The following is a 13,083-nucleotide window of genomic DNA, read 5'->3' on the forward strand; positions in this document are numbered from 1 at the left end:
CCGCTGATCACTTTTTCTTTGAAGTATCAAATGAGAACCTGAAAAATCAAGCAATACAAATAAATATCCGTACTCTTTCTACGGAGGGAAAATATTTACATTTTAAGCGGGTATTGAAATACTGTAAATAGAGTAATAATAAATTAAAAGAAAAGAAGAGGACTGTAAGTAGTAATCGCATAAAGCTTTAACATCCTTTGAAATTAAAATATAGTTCTTTATTATTCTCTATTGAAAACAAATTATTTCTCGTCTAGAATAATTACATACACTGTCATTCATAGATTATCTAACTTTTTTACAGACTATATTATGCGCTGATGAATTCAAAAATTTCTATGGAATTTGTAACTGGGGAGGAGGGAGGGGCATACAAAAATGTCCTTGGCGAATTACACAGTCTACAGAAAAAATATTAAAACTCAGTCTTCAGGTTTAACCATACTGCAGTTAATAATCCTGACTTAATCCTCCTCAACTGCTAGTAGATATACCTTTTCATAATTATCTTCTTATATAGAAATAAACACCGGATTATCCTCAATGACCGACCGTTAACTGAGGCACATATCTGCACGCATATCTGAACATACTCAAAAATGAGAACACATCTTACAGCGAAACATTTCCCACACATGATAGTCCGTTTCCATGTGCTTTTTAAGATGGTCCGATCTGGAGAAATTTTTGTTGCGAACCTGGCAGTGGAAAAAATCATTATTTTCATATGTATCTTGATGTGCTGGCTGAGTTCTTTCTCCTTTCACAGCGAACATTCTTCAGTGTCTTTTGCTCAGGTTCATCAAATGACACGATCTTTTGAAGTGCGAAATCGGAACCTGGAAATGGAACGTCATTAGCGAGATGCAATAAAGGAAGCTCACTTAAAAGTTGTGCTAAGGAAGAACAAGAAGAGGTTGGGAAAATTAATAATTAAGTATACTTAAAACAAGACTGAAACGGGAAGAAAATAATTAATCAGATCAGGAAAAAATGTAATACATCTTTACATTCAATCAAAATTTAACTCTATTTTTCTTAAATCCTTTCCCCCCCAAGATAAAATCCGGAAATTTCTATAGTGATCATTCTTAAAACGGTATAAGAGACGTTTCACATGAGAAGAGTTAGAGACTTAAGAATAAACAGGCTCACAAACTATTTTCTGACTTCACATATTGAACCAATCTCTATATACTATGGGATATCTTCATCAAGAAATCAAAGTTATAAAATTATATATAATGGTTGCTTGATTTTTTAATCTTAGTAAATTATTAACCAATAAATGAAAATGTTTCGTAAACTAATTATGGCAGGAGTTTTTTCCCACTGTTACAGGTGCATTTCCACATACATTTATCTTCACTCTACTTCCTTTGTAGCAAATGGTGCACCGAAGCGCATCAATCACTCATGCAACTGCAGTTTGTCTTCTTGTATGAAGGTGCCTTTAATAAAGTGACAGCTGTGGTAACTTCCCAGGATGAGATGAAGTGTCTGGTATTTTGAGGTCTAAATGGGTATCTGAAAATCAAAAAGAGCACTACGTTAGAATCATAAACACAAAACGATTTAGAGTGATTTCAGCTGCTGTAACACTTCATAAACGGAATAAAAGTACCGTTAAATGAACGAAGTCCTCACCATGTTAATTAGTTCACTGATTGTACTTTCATGACATTTGTTCGTAACCACACTATTTGCAGAGTCAGTAAACTTGATAAAATCTGGTCTTATTTTATATGGAAAGATGGCAATAAACCAACAACAGAGAACTATTTTTATAAACACACTTCTTTCTCTCTGAATGGTTTGGACAATTCTTAATGAACTATCAGTCTTATTCCCTGGAAATGTTAGTAAAGATGATGATGATGATGATGATGATGATGATGATGATGATGATGATGATGATGATGATGATGATGATGATGATGATTACACCGCGCGGTTAGCCTAGTGGCTTTGCGCTTCGCAACCATATGCCTGGGGAAGGAGTGTCCCAGGTTCGATTCCCGTTGTAGACGTGAGGAATTTGAGGCTCTTCCTCAGGCATAGCCAAGTTAGCCGGTCTTTGGCGCGGTCAGTAGGGTTTTTTCCGCCAGTTTATCATCCCGTTTTTCATCCCGCAAACAGGCAAACCGGCCCCGTGAACATACGCCTCTACAGTCAAAAATATATCCCCCCCCCCAGCGGCAGACCAGGCGACGGGTCGGTGGGGAGTAGTACTAACAGGAAGTCGCATCTAAGTAACACGCGGACCCTGCATAGGAAGCGGGAATAACGCGTAGAAGAAGAAGATTATTATTATTACATCATACCTCCAGGGAGTACAAAGACTCATCGAGGGAGGGTATCTACTCTACAACTCCTCGTCTCACTACTCCATCAATCTCCATCATCTAACACCAACGCCATCTACTGCCAACTATTACCACTAGTAATCTATTCGTAAACTACTAAGATCTCCAAAAGACAACCATCCTTTTTATAAATATGCTGGAGTTTATAATAGTCCATGCGCTTGTGGCTCTAGTTACATCGGACAGACTTTGAGAAGCCTCGAAATCAGGCAAAAGGAACACATTGGCTATGTCAAAAACAACAGACAGCATATTTCTAGCCTATCGTCTCATTTCTCTACAACTAATCATGTCATCGAGTGGGATAAAAGCTGTTCTCCTTACATAGAGGAAGATAACCATTCAAGAATTTTCAAAGAAGCAGCCACAGTCGCCCGTTCTACTGTCAACTTTAACAGAAATCAAAGCTTAATACTCCCAGAGATATGGAAAAGCCTAATCAGAACTTTAAAAACGGAAGAAATGAACTTTAATACAAACTACAGAAAGTCCCTTAGCAACAGCTAGCTAACCTTATACACGTGATACGTGTTTCGCTCACGTTCGATATTATTCTATTTGTAATTATTCTAGTCAGTTTTTTACAGTTATTTTTGTCAGTTTTGCTGTTACGCATAATTGTGAGATTGTATCACAATTATGCGTAACTGCAATCACAATCTTAACACGTATTTTGATTATGTGCTTTTTTATTAGAATATAATTTTCGCCCCAGTATTAAGAACATCTTCAGTATGACTTTCGAATTAAAGTATCATGAATCGAGAAAAATCCTAACACTGCGCGCGCGCGCGTGTGTGTGTGTGTGTGTGTGTGTGTGCGTGTGTGCGTGCGTGTGTGCGTGTGTGTGTGTGTAAATGCCTCCACACACACACACACACACACACACACACACACACACAGAGAGAGAGAGAGAGAGAGAGAGAGAAAAGCAGGCATGGGCTCGCGTTATATGTATGCTCGCTGAGCATGTGATAGCAACACATAGTATACCCGAAATACATTTCAATTGCGAGAATTAAAAGGATGTACTTGAGATTTTTTAGGAATTTATAGGACAGAACTGTTTATACATTGATTTTCAACACTGTATTATACAAACGAAAGTTAGATTACATACTCAATGTAAAATCATTAGCAAAACGGTTTATACATTTTCGTGTTAAACCAGAATTTCGGGTTTTAAATAAAGGCGACAGTATTCGTGCACCAAATTATTCACTCACTTTTAAAATTGAGTATATCCACACAATATACACTTGATAATAAGACTTTAACGAATTAACTGTCCTACCTGATTCATGTAGATTCCATTCATAAACGTACAGAAAAAAGAATTTTATCGATTCTAATTTAGCCAATTTCCTTCTAAACGAACCCCCCCCCAAAAAAAAAAGAAGAAAAAATACAGAAATATCTGTATGCTACACTAGTGTCATAATTATACTAATTCCAAACAAGATATGCACACTGTACCATAAGATCGGCATTTTAGTGTTTCGAACGCCCTCTATCAGATTGTTCGATTTTAATATGTGTTTAAAAATTTAACTGTTTCCTTCACCAGTGTAACAGCCAGATAATAATAAAATCTACGATACCGATTTCAAGAATCCAGTTTTTTATTATTGACACTGTGCAGTTCTTCAGTTCTCCAGGAGAAGAATTCTTATCGAGGGAGAGGTTTGCGTACCAAATATAATATTACTACATCAGATATTACCACAGAAGTTTCTGATTATGTAAGGTGTACCAGCAAGATATTTGTTTTTCATAATACTTGTTTAAATTCATTATGTCATTATTGACCCATCGCGAAAGCGCCGATTACTTCCTGTTTAAAAACGATATTCAGAATTTTTGCATGACCATGGACAACCCATTATCTTCAATCCTTGTAAATATATATTAAGAAGTATTCCCAGAAAAAAACCGCTGAATCCTTCCCATTGAAACCAAGATTATGGAAAAGATATATAGCTGGCATATTCTTAATTTGGAGCCACGGTGCGAATTTCTATCGAGTTCTTGAACCTTCTCAACAAGAAATAGGATTTCAAAGAAATTGAATTCTACGGTGTTGCGAATATAAACAATTCAACATTCAAAGAAATTCACAAGAACAACAATATTTCGAACGAGTTTGTCTACTGAATGTTTAAAATTCGTTTCTCAATCCATTTTTCCACACTATGGTTATCAACACAACGTTTTGGTGTGGTTCTGAAGGTTTGTACACTCTTGGACGTTCTAATGTTTATGAATATTAATTCTGTAAATAAAAGAGTGTTAATTAAGTACTAAACTACGCCAAGAGAGCGCGAATGCATTTATTTCTCTAATTCTATCACACACACACACACACACACACACACACACACACACACACACACACACACACACACACACACACACACACACACACACACACACACACACACACACACACACACACACACACACACACATTTAACATATGCAATACGTTATGGTAACACAATTTCTTGAATGCTTGATCCAAATTAAATGAAATACTGATTTTGACAATACTTTATTATACTATTATTATTACGTGACACCACCGAAGAGTCCAAAGACCCATCCAAAGACGGACGGACGGACTCTCTCTCTCTCTCTCTCTCACCGACTTGTAATGACTTGTAGCACTTTCGTTTTCTTTCAATGGATCCTATGTGAAGTGGTATCCAAGGCTGGGTCTGCTAGATTCGAGTTGAAACGATAGTGTCAGACGTAGTTTTTATGTTCACCAAGGCGGATGTCAACAGGTTACTCCAAATCTTAGCAGGTACGGCTGTATAAATGTATCAAAGATATGGGAGTTATTTTAAGATCTAATTAATATTTGTTTTCTCTCTTTTTCGAAAATAGATGGCGCCTAATTAGGACTTCAGTTCCTTGTGTTGTCCGTTATAATTTTTAAACTAGTCCCACCGTTATACCAAACTGTCGTTGTTTCGCTTACTGTGACAAACTCTTTTTGTGCTCTGAAGATGCTAGATATAATATCAGCGAAATATCAACGAATAACTTAAAAATATTATTTTCTTATCATTCTGTGGTGTCATCAATACCGTGAAAATAAACAACATGCACTGTGAACACATAAGCCTTTCCACGTTTGAGATTAGCGTTGGTTTTCTTTCAAAATGTTTGACAATAACTTATTCTGTAAATATTAATAAATGGTGCTGTTCTTTAAAAATAAAACTTGTAATAAAATTTAATATTTATCAGCATATATTTTTGTAGCATCTTTCGATATTCACAATTTATGCCTGAAATATTTTTCCACTACGAAAATAAAGGCAGTTCATTGGAAATCATTTTTCAAAGAAAACAAAAAGGTTAATTGTAAGCCACTATCAGGGTATTACCAAATGAAGGTTGATTGCATAATGAATGTCAAGGAATTTTAAACAAACAATCTAAAGTCCTGCACACTTTAATAACATTTTAGTCTAGTAGTTATGGGTAAAGAGATTCGGACCGAAGATCAATGTCTAACAAAACCTAAATTCTCAGGCAGTGTAATGAAGAAAAGAAATTACTTCAAGGAATTAAGGAAAATAAAAACCATTCCTACCTGAAGGATACAACTCATTTCTAACCTCTTAGCTCAAAGATGTGGTGATGTAAATGCTACCCTTCTAAACAACACCAAAAAGAAAAAATATATACGAAGAAACATTTAAACTGATTATTTTAAACTTTTCCATAATTCACACGCCATTCACATTGCAAGATCGCCATTTTTTTTCATTCAGCGACCTCTATAAAATCGATATGTTTAAAGACAATAAAAAACATTGCAGAAAACTAGGTTTTCTGCAATAAATTAAAATAAAAAATAAAAGAATAAATCCGTTGTCGTATTTTTAAAATTAATAATTTTAATTTTAGTAAAATTATCATTTTTGAAATGTTTTTACAGGATAGATCAAATCATGTTTATTTCGAAAAGATCTGGGGTGAATGAAATGGCTGGTGCCCGACTTTTATCTTTCGTCTTTGAAAAGGAACATAGACTTGTAAAAATTCTGTTCAATAGATTACGGATGAGTATAAAAAATTGTAGAAACAAAATAGGACTTTTGGATTTCAGTTCTAACGTACAAAGTTTGAGCACAATTTGAGATACCATCACTGATAGAAAACTGGTTGATTACCAAGCTATTAAGGAATATTCTGATGTCATGCTGTTCACAGACGAAAGGAAGCATGCAGTGAGTGAGTCGTACTTTGTGAAATGAGATGTGATTTACTTTGGAATAAAATAATGATGGCCGTATAACAACTTAAACTTATTTTTGAGTAATTTCACACAAGTACATCTGCAGTGGTGATGGAACGGAAGGCAAAATACCCCCCCCCCCCAGTGTTACTAGTCTCTTCAAGAGATTATGAGATTTGACCGACAACAAATCAGCAGGTGGAAACGTTTCTTTCTTTAACTGGATCTTTCATTGAGTATAACTTGGATTTGTTGATTTTTATTTAATACTGGTTGCAAATGCAAAAGCAGTGAAATGTGGTAGAATTTTGCTATCGAGTCACTTCAGATTATTATTTTTGTTGTTGTTGTTGTTGTTATATGAGCACCTCCATGGGATCAGAAGACTCATTGCGGGAGTGCCAATCATACCACTCTTTGAACCCATTCCACTCATTCACAAGTCTGCAAGTAAAAAATTGTCCTCACACCCTACTAACCACACTATTCAACGTCCAGGAACGACCCCCCCACCATTGTTCTGCTCCCTCTAGCGAAGTGCTGAAACATTTCCCCTACATCTATCCTATAAAAATCTTTAAGCAACTTAAATGTTTCTATCATATACCGTATTTTTTTCCTATCAACCAACTTCTGCAATCCATACACCTTCAATTTCTCCTCATAAGGAACATTCCACAGGCCACTCACCATCTTGGTCACTCGCCTCTGAATCGTCTCCACCGCTTCCTCATCCCCCAAGAAACCCAAGGGACCAGACTTGAGCACAGTAATCCAGATTATAAAAAGGAATAACAAATAACAAAGGAACAACTTCCATATCTCTGCGTGTTAATGTGTCCTTCAATAGCGAAGTAATTTTATGGGCTATCTTATTAACCTTAGCAATATCGTCCTCTAAACTTTAATTCTCTGTATACCACCAACACCATCACTACATCTCTAGCTTCATCTCTTTCCTGAAGCATGAAGAATCATTAATGTGATACACGGCTTGTAATCTATTTAACAGAAAATGCATAACTTTATATTTCTCCACATTAAACTGACAGTCGATATCTTTTGCTTATACTGAGAGCCTTAACTCCTCCTGCAAATTATCTACCTAGCCTCGATCAACTATGATTTACTTAATTATCTACCTAATTTCGCATCACCAGCAAACAACTGAATATTTTCTTTCGGATTATTTCCTATATCATGTATGTACAAATTAAACAGTCCTTACACACCCTCGCGGCACACCACTAGTCACCTGTTTTCGCCTTAGTCTTTCCCATCCATATACCAGTTTTTGATAGACACCCTCATCCACTCAACCAGTGTCACGTTCATTCCTATTTCTATAAATTTGATTAACAGAGTTACATGTATTATTCAGTCAAATGCCTTTGAAAAATCATCTTGTAGGCATTTCCTTCACAAAGTCATGTTGAACTTCATACAGTATCATATTTTTATCTGCACATTCTTGATTTCTCTTTTTTTTATTAATTTTTCTTGTACTTTTACAACTTCCCTGAGATACTGATTTGTCTACTCGTATAATTTTCTACTGCATTCTTAGATCCTCCCTTCTGCAAAGGAATTATTTTATACTTTTTCCACTCCCGGAACTCCAGAACTGAGATTAATTAAAGAGCCTAGTCAAAGGCATTGCCTCTCACTAGGCTCTTTAATTTAACAACGTTCACTTGCACATTCTCGCAGAACCCTAGCTAATATCCCATCTAATCCCGCAGCTGTATTTACATTGAAATTCTGCAAAATCCTAAGAACCTCCAATTCATCCAACTCTGTTCCCATTTTAGAGTATGTTACATAGGTTAAAGCAGTAACCTCACTACGATGATATACCATAACAAAGTGGCCCCTTAGTAACTCAATTATTTTATCTGCTTCTATCTCCTCGTGACTCTCATCACTCATTACTTTTAATCTTCCATAATCATTCTTCCTCTTACTTGTCACATAAAGAAAGAATAATTTGGGATTTCCTTTGGCCTGTTCTGCTAGATTCTTCTCATTATCTGATTTTGCCTTCCTTGCCATGCTGGTCGCCTTTCTTGCCTGAGTCTTCCACTGTTCATGAGTTTGCCGGTTGTCGTCTTGGTTATGGAAAACTCTTCTGTTCCTATGACCAGGTCCAATACTCTACCACCCTTATTCCCCCCCTACATCACATGCTGTCTTAAGTACTATCTCTCAGCAGGTGTATAAATTCTATATCCTTCCTGTTGTATGATCTTTCTTCCTTTTAGTCTATATCTTCATAGTTGAAGTCCCCCATAATAATCACTCGACCTGTACTATTTTGCCGATGCATGTCTTCCAGATCATATTGTGGACCTGCCTGGCCTATAGCAACAACCACCTGCATATTTTGTCTTACTGGACTTAATCTCACACCAGATTGCTTTAAATAACCGGTTCACAACCAATGGTACGCGTACCCTCGGGGGTACGTGATGGGCCATTCAGGGATACACGAAAAATAATCAGTAATGGCGGAAAAACAAATAGAGTAAACAAAATTCAAAACGTTAGTTATGGAACAATAAACGTTAAGTTTAAATCACCGCTAATGGACACACTTCAAAACTAGCCCACCTTAGCGTTCTCACCAACAATGTGTCAATCAGCTAGTGATCTGTATACCAATTATTACAGACTATTCAGATTACACAAATAAATATTATTAATAATAATAACTCAAAAGTTTGTTAAATACTTGATCATCATTATCAACATTTAACATTCTGTGTTACGAATATTATAAAATTAAATCCGTGGTTTGTAGGTTTAGTGTAGTAATTTTCCTTTCCCAACTCATTACCTAATTTCCACTATTTTACATTAAGATGGGCACACAACAAAAGTGTCGGTATTCAAAACCAGCTATTTTAAAATCATCATCATCAAATTCCTGCCATGTACCCTCATGGGGTCTACAGGATATGATAGTACTACATGAAAAAATTATATCATTACTAACTTCCTATCTACAATTTTCCTCCAAATCAGTCTGTTACTTGTCAAGACTCCAACATTATCAGATCTTATATTTCTATCGTCTAAGGCACTTTGTACCGTATCAATCCACCTATATCTTGGTCTTCCTCTGGGTCGTTTTCCTACCAACCTGGCAGAGAACACTTGTTTTGCTAATCTTTTCTCTCCCATTCTATTTAAGTGACCATACCACCTGAGATTAGCTCTGCTAACACATTCCTGGATGCTGAAAATGCCAAGTTCTTTCCTAATATCCTCATTTTTAATATGATATTGCCATTGATGCCATCTGTTCACGCCTCTAATCTTTCTCAGAACTCTCATATCTGCAGTCTCTAGACTTTGGTCAAGTGTTTTACTTCTGACCCAGCTCTCAGATGAATAAGTTAAAACTGGTTTGAACACTGTCTTGTACAGCTAATTTAGTGTTCCGACTAATTTCTCTCTTATTCCATATAAATTTATTCAATTGACTTCCCACCATACCAGCTTTGCTGATTCTGTTGTCTATTTTTATATATAATTTACCATCTTCAGTAAAAATCGTGCCAAAGTAGCTGAAATGCTTTACTTGTTCCGCAGGTTCTCCATTCACAACACAGTTGACAATGAAAATAGGCAAAATCATTTTCAATGATTCTGCCTATTTTCATTGTCTTTGTCTTTTTATTGCTGACCTTCATACCATATCTATTACAACAGTTATTCAATTTAGTTCAGAGAATCTTGCAGACTTGTAGCGGATTTATTTAGAAGTATAACATCATCGGCATAAAGCAAAGAGCTGACATTAACATCTCCAATTTTGATATCAGGTTTAATACCACTTTCCATCATAATGTGATCCATATAGATAATGAATAACAGAGGGGATAATGTACATCCTTGTCTCACACCAGATTTAACATTAAACCATCTTCCTGTACTTCCTTCAATTCTAACTGCTGACTTACAACTCAAATAAAGACTAAGTATTGCTTGATATAATGCCCCATTGACACCATATAACTGTAGCATATTGAATAGCTTCTCTCTTGGCACCTTGTCATATGCCTTTTCCAAATCGATAAAACTTAAATACAGATCTTTGTTATATTCCCATGCTTTCTCGAATATTTGTTGTAAAGTGAAGATCTGATCCTGACAGCCTCTATTTGGCCTGAATCCAGCTTGTTCTTCACCCAGCTTTTCTTCCACAATTCTTCTCAACCATTTCTCAAGTATACTTGCATAGATCTTGCCAGGAACACTCAGTAGGGAAATACCTCTGTAATTCTCACATTCAGTTTTATTTCCCTTTCTATATATGGGTACTATTAGAGCTCTACTCCAATCATCGGGAATTCGTCCCTCTGTTTAGGCTTTCTGAACTAAGCAGTGCAGCCAGCCACTGGAACACTTTTATACCACCATACTTCAGCATTTCTGTCAAATATCATCTACTCCTGCTGCCTTTCCACATTTCAAGCCTTTGATGGCTTTTTCTACTTCAAGTATGGATATGTATTCCTGACTGCATGCCTGGTCGGTGTTTTTTACCACTGTGCTGTCATCACTGCTTGTTTCATTTAGTTTTTCAAAGTAATTACTCCATACCTCAAGGATATCTTTTTCTCCTGTTTTCATGTCACCTTTATCATCTCTAACTCCTTTTACAGCACTCTTTCCTCCATTCCTAAGCTTCTTCAACAACCTCCAGAATATTTTGCCACCTTCTTGATATTTATTTTCTATATTCTTGCCAAAGTCCTCCCATGACTTTTGTTTAGCTAGTTTTACACACTGTTTAGCTTTCTTACATTTGTCTCTGTATTCTGTAAGAGTAAAAGCTGACTTATTTGCCAGGAACTTTTGATATGCTTTCTTCTTTTCCTTCACTGCCTCTTTAACTTCCTGTGTCCACCAGTCACACTCAAAATCAGGAGTTCTGATTTTTTTTATCCTTGCAGACAACCTAACCACATGCCTCTCTGGCAGAGTCAATCAATGTTTTCTTCAGAGTTTGCCACTGAATCTCCAAGGTTTGATTCCTGTTCTCAAACTCTTTCATTTTTCTTCAATAATCTTTGTGTATTTTAGTCTACAGTTCACATCTGAGAGCAACTCAACTTTTATTCGCTTTATAACTTCCTTACATCTTATTCTTTTCAATATGAAATTCAATTTTATCCTGCTCAAGACTAAATAGTGATCACTTCCAATTTCAAATCCTCTGTACACTCTGGTGTCCTGCACCAGGGAGAAAACATCACTATCAACAATATCATAGTCAATGAGACTTTTCTTATTCCTTGCCTCTTCTCTCCATGTGAATGTGTGCACAGTTTTATGTTGGAACATGGTGTTAGTAATAACCGGTCCATGTCCTGAGCAGAAATCCAACAGATATTTGCCATTATTATTAGCTTTGCTCTTTTCTCCAAATTTTCTCAAAATATTTTTGTATGTCTCACAATCATTTCCTACTCTGCTATTTAGATCCCTAACAAGGACCAACTTTTCCTTTTTCATTGTGTCAGTTGCTTTTTCTAAAGCCTCAAAAAATTCCTCCACTTCTACCTTAGTAGAACCTTCTGTGGGACCATAGGCACAAATAAGTCTCATTGTCCAGTTCCCCATTCTCATATTTGCCCACATTACTCTACTTGAGAGTGACTGCCATTCAAGAAGATTAGCCTCGTATTTTGTGTTGAATACTATAGCTACTGCTTCTTTTCCTTGATTGTCATTGCCTGAATATAACATTTTGTATTTATTGCTCAGAAAGCTCTCACCAGTTTTGGTCTTTTTTGTTTCAGTCACCCCTGTTATGTCGATCTGGTACTTATCTAGTTCCTCAGCTAGCTCCATTTCTTTGCCATTCAGGCTTCTTACGTTGATAGTACCGATCTTTAACTCTGGTGATGTTGAGTTGGGGTTTGTTTTATATTTTAAAAACAAGGGATACAATTTATAGAAATGGGTTTATAAGGGGAACACAAGTGGAAAAAGGTTGGGAATCACTGCTTTAAATGAAACTTCATCTGCTATCATCAGCAGCGCCCCTCTCCTCATCCTATCTTCTCTATTGTTCTTGAAAAAACTAAACCCTTCACATTCAATCCCTGTAACCACGTCATCTGCTTTTAGCCAAATCTCACAAATGCCTTAACTTTTAACTAGGTTGCACTAACCAATGCCAAACACTTTTCCCTCTTGTTCCTTATACTTCTGGTAGTAGTATATAGAAACTGTAGCATCCGTTTAGTCCCTCAATCACGTTTGCTTTCTAAATTGATTATTCTACTTATTATTTTTGCTTGAGAAACTAGTTCCCTCACGAGGTCATTCTGATGTTCATCCTCTTCATGTGTGCCTTCACACAAGCTCACTTGCTTCCAGCCTAATCGCTTAAGATTCCCTGAATTGCAGTTCAACGTGATTGGTGAAGAAAGTTCTCTCCAGATACCTAAC

The sequence above is a fragment of the Typopeltis vanoorti genome, chromosome 2, assembly GCF_054136105.1.
Source record: "Typopeltis vanoorti isolate ZY-2024b chromosome 2, IOZ_Tvanoo_1.0, whole genome shotgun sequence".
Taxonomy (NCBI): Eukaryota; Metazoa; Arthropoda; class Arachnida; order Uropygi; family Thelyphonidae; genus Typopeltis; species Typopeltis vanoorti.